Here is a 4734-nt window from a genome sequence, read left to right on the forward strand (position 1 = left end):
AGAGGGTCTTTCACTTACCATACAGAAAAAGAAAGAGAGGAGAAAGCACTGCCCACTGGGCATGGGCATGGTCACACTGCAATTCCTTCTCTTCCATTTCCCCATTCAGTCAGGATTTGGGGCATGCACATACACACCCAGCATGGTTTTTCAAGCCACTAGGGCCAGGATTTAGGGTCAGCCATGTGGGATCCAGCTCCCTTAACCACTAGGCTACAAGGCCAGCCCTTTATTTTTCCCTTTCTTTTTAATTTTTTTTTTAGTTTTAAGGTCCATATAGAATCAGTTGCTACAGTAGGGGCTTGCAAATGCATAATCTCCCAAAGACAAGAAGAGATTTTAAGAAGCCATTTCCATAAATGGAGTGGCTTAGTGTATTTACAGGCTGGGGCGGTGCTTTGTACATGTGAAGGGCCATGTATTAATAAATGAAAGAGAGATTTGTATTGATTTTAAAAAGGAGTCCTGGTCCTAGACTTGGCCCAGCTGCAGTTGTGTTTGTCTATCTTGGGCAAATTTTACAAACTCCCTGGACCTCTGTTTTCCCAACTGTTAAGTGAATGCCCAGAATGTAGTTGATTTCCAATATTCAGTGCCTGTCAGCCAGCCTAACAGGCCAGCTTTACTTCCCACTGGAGGTGGGGATGACAGTGAACATCTTTAAGCCATAGACTGCATCTACTGTTGGTATTGCTTTACTGGAATTATAACTGGATTCATAGTAAAGTAACAGTCATCCTTTATTGTGCCCTTACTGTGGTAGCCTGTTACACCATATTACTTCATCTTAGTTTTTCCTGGCCTGCGCTCTAACTCCTGAACCATGCTCCTGTCCTATTATTTCATTACTAAAGAAAGATGGCGACAAGTGTATATGAATATGCAGGGAAAGTGTGTGCAACGGGTGAGCCAAAAATACATTCCTTTATAAAGGGAAAAAAAACCTCCTTAACAATAAAACCGTAAAATTTATTTGTCTAAACAAATGCTATAAATATTTCCTTTCTTCAGAAATAAAATTTTTGAGGCTGCTGGAAATTTTTAAGTGCGGTAAGCCAGTGGCAGTGAGACCATAAATAAAATTATACAAGCTTGTTCATGTCTGTGTGTTTGTGTCTTGCTTCAGAGGAAAATGCCATTGTTCCTCCCTTGCTCAGAACTCAGTAACAGGGCCCTCTCCTACCAGACACTGCATACACTTGTGAGATGCGATGGAGCTGACAGAGTGTGAAAATGGAAGGTAGGGAGTGGGCTCCTTGTGGCTCAGCCCTTCAAGACTAGTTTTACTAAACATACCATTTTTTTTTCATTAATTTTGCCAGAGGGCACATGTGTTCCCAGGAGAGAGATAGAGAGGGGCAAGGGGGACAGCCCTTCGAGACTATTTACTTTTACTAAACATACCATTTTTTTTTTCATTAATTTTGCCAGAGGGCACATGTGTTCCCAGGAGAGAGATAGAGAGGGGCAAGGGGGAAAGAAAATGAGAAGTCATGCCCTATGGGGAATAGTCACACAGCAGTCCCTTCTCCACTTCTCCCTGCATTCAGGATTTGGAGTGCGCATACATACTTCCTTGGCATGTTTCTCAAGCCACCGCTGAGTCTAGGACTCAAACTGCAGTCAGCTATGTGGGATCCAGCTGCCTTAACCACCAGACCACAGGCTGACCCTTCTTTTATGTACAATTATAACTGGTTTCCAAGGCAGTAGGAGATTCCCCTTTAAGAGAAAAGGGATGTTATAAACAGGAGCCAAGGGAGCAATCAAAATCTTGCTCTGGGACCAGCAGTTAGCGTAATGGCTATGTCACTGGACTCCCACGTAGTCGACTGCGGTTCGCATCCCAGACCCGGTGGCTTAAAACTCACACCGGGTGCATGTGCGTGTGTGCCCAAGATCCCGAGAGGAGAATGGAGGAGAAGGGATTGCGATGTGGCCATCCCCCATGGGGGGTGATTTCTCACTTTCTGTCTCTATGTCTCTCTCTCTCTGGTGAGCGCACGCGCCCTATAGCAAAAAACCTCTAAAAAAAAAAAAAATCTTGCTCTGACAAGCAAACACAATATGGCCCCTCACCTAAGACGTGGGAGTTATCGCCTCATTTATGGTGCAGTCACCTAAGGCCTAATGGTTAAGAGAACTGGATTCTACATGGCCAATGGAAGGTCAGGTGCCACAAGTTTGAAAAACATCAGGTACATGAGTATGCATGCCCCAAATCATGACAGGATAGACATATGGAAGAGAAGGGATTGTGGCATGGCCTTCCCCATTAAGGGGGGGTGCTGTCTGACTCTTGTGAGTGCATGCACCTTCTGGCAATTTGAAAAAAAAAAAGAATTTTCAGGAAAAGGCTGTTCAATGTTCATTATGACATGGAGGCAAAGAAATGCATTATACAACTTTAGAAAAACTTTTCTATTTAGCTTCTAGAGTGGGTAGACCCTCAGCCACATAGAAAATAAAATTCTCCAGAATAACTCACCTTTCTTCTTCTTTTTTTTTTTTTTTTTTTTGAGGGGGGCTGGTTTTTCCATCTCGGTGCTGGTCCCACACTTACCTTTCTAAAATTAAAGAGAAGTATGGGGTATGGAAAAGATAGTCAGGTTTTTTTGTTTTCTCTTTAAGGTTTTTGCCATAGGTCGTGTGTGCTCACCAGAGACAGAGATACAGTGAGAGGAAAATCACCCCTCCCCTCAAGGGGGATGGCCACACCACAATCCCTTCTCCATTCTTCTGGGAATTCTGGGTGCACGCACATGCACCCAGCATGATTTTCAACTTACCTTTCTGGGTCCAGGACTTGGACTGCACTTGGCCATTGGAAGTCTAGCACCTTAACCAAATGTCACCTCCTGGGCCTGAGTTTGAGCCTTTTAATCAGAAGATGTTGTTTTATTTTATTTTTAATTTGTTAGAGGACACACGCATTCACCAGAGAGAAGAGAGAGAGGTGGGTAGAGAAAGTGAGAAAGCAAGCCATCTGGTCGGGGACTTGAACACGTCGGCCATGTGGGAGTCCAGTACCTTAACCACCACACCACCTGCTGGCCCCTGTCACAAGTTTTTAAATTCAAGTCAAACTCACTGGTGTCAACTCTTTTTATCTGTAAAATGGGGACCTCTAACATGTTGATCCTGGCATAATCCTGACGTGTGAAGAGCGCAGCACCAACAACTATGGGTCTCACATGCAAAGCATAATTTTGTATTGAAATTGGGACCTTTTCCCCAAAATATTACCCATGATATCTTCAACTCGACCTTGATCTTAGTCAAAGGACTCGTTTTGCTTTATTTGGTGATGCATCCTGCCTCCCAGGCCAATTCTTCTTGTGCCCTGCCAGGCTTACACTTTACTCCACCTTCTGGAAATCTGAACACATTTCAACCAATTTAAGTTTGATAGTGCACATGAAATAGTAGGTTTACAACATGCATCCTACCTCCCAGGCCAATTCTTGTGCCCTGCCAGGCTTACACTTTACTCCACCTTCTGGAAATCTGAACAGATTTCAACCAATTTAAGTTTGATAGTGCACATGAAATAGTAGGTTTACAACATGCTTCCTCCAGATAAACCATACAAAATTCTATTAAACCTGGTTGTCACCTCCATGTAAAGACCCATTTTATAAAGATGAAATTTGGGGGCAGGGCAGTGGTACAGGGGCTGGTTGAAACAAGGTGAATGGCAGCTCTGAGACTCAGTCATGGGTGCTGTATCTCTCCTCTGTGTCTCTCTTGCTTATGCAGTAAATAAAATTTGATGTTTAATATTTTTTTTTAAAGTTGAAGTTTGGGGACCAGCTGACGGCATAATGGTTACATCACTGGGCTTCCATGTAGTCGACCCTGGTTTGAGTCCGGGACCCGGTGACTTGAAAACTCACACCAGGCGAATGTGAGTGTGTGTCCAAAATCCTGAGAGGAGAATGGAGGAGAAGGGATTGTGGCATGGCCAACCTCCCTTAGGGATGATTTCTCTCTTTCTGTCTCTCTGTCTCTCTCTCTCTGGTGAGTACATGCACCCTATAGCAAAAATCTCTCTCAAAAACAATATTAAAAAAGAAAATAAAGATGTTCGTGAAGAATGACTATGCAATACTGCCAAGGAAAACTAGCTGTACAGTTCCTAGGTACACGTTGAAGTTAAAGGAAATAGACCCTGTCCAGCTGAATTCTTGGCACACGTTTATCTTTTACAAATTGAAATAGCCACATGCCAGAAAGGCAGAAAGGAGAAGAAAGAACAGAGTCATGAAACTGCATATAAATGTGCACCAGTGTTCAAACCTATGACCTTGTGACTGTCTTTCTATGTGGTTAGGGAAGAAAGGCCTTCACACCCTTGGTGTGACCTAATTAGCTGTGATACTCAGAATAGGTCCAAGGCTTACGATTAATGGCCCTTGGGTGTGTGTAAAACTGAGCTCCCTCACATTCCTGCATCTGCTACAGAGACGGGATCCAAACTCATATATTATGTCTTCCCTGGCTGTGTTGTTTAAGGAATAGCATGCACCAGACCAGATTTATTGAATTGTTTATTAGCAGAAAACGTACTTAGGCTGTTGAGGGAAACACCTGCACTGACAGTAAAATTTTCTCCCAAGGATCTACTACTGTGAAAAGAGTGAGGCCTCTGAGGCCCCTTGTAGGGATAAGTGTTAGTGAAGATGGGCTTCTCTTGTCCACTGGTGTTTCTGTGATCTGCGGGGCACCAGGAAT

The sequence above is a fragment of the Tupaia chinensis genome, unplaced genomic scaffold (assembly GCF_000334495.1).
Source record: "Tupaia chinensis unplaced genomic scaffold, TupChi_1.0 Scaffold000354_1, whole genome shotgun sequence".
NCBI classification, from domain to species: domain Eukaryota; kingdom Metazoa; phylum Chordata; class Mammalia; order Scandentia; family Tupaiidae; genus Tupaia; species Tupaia belangeri.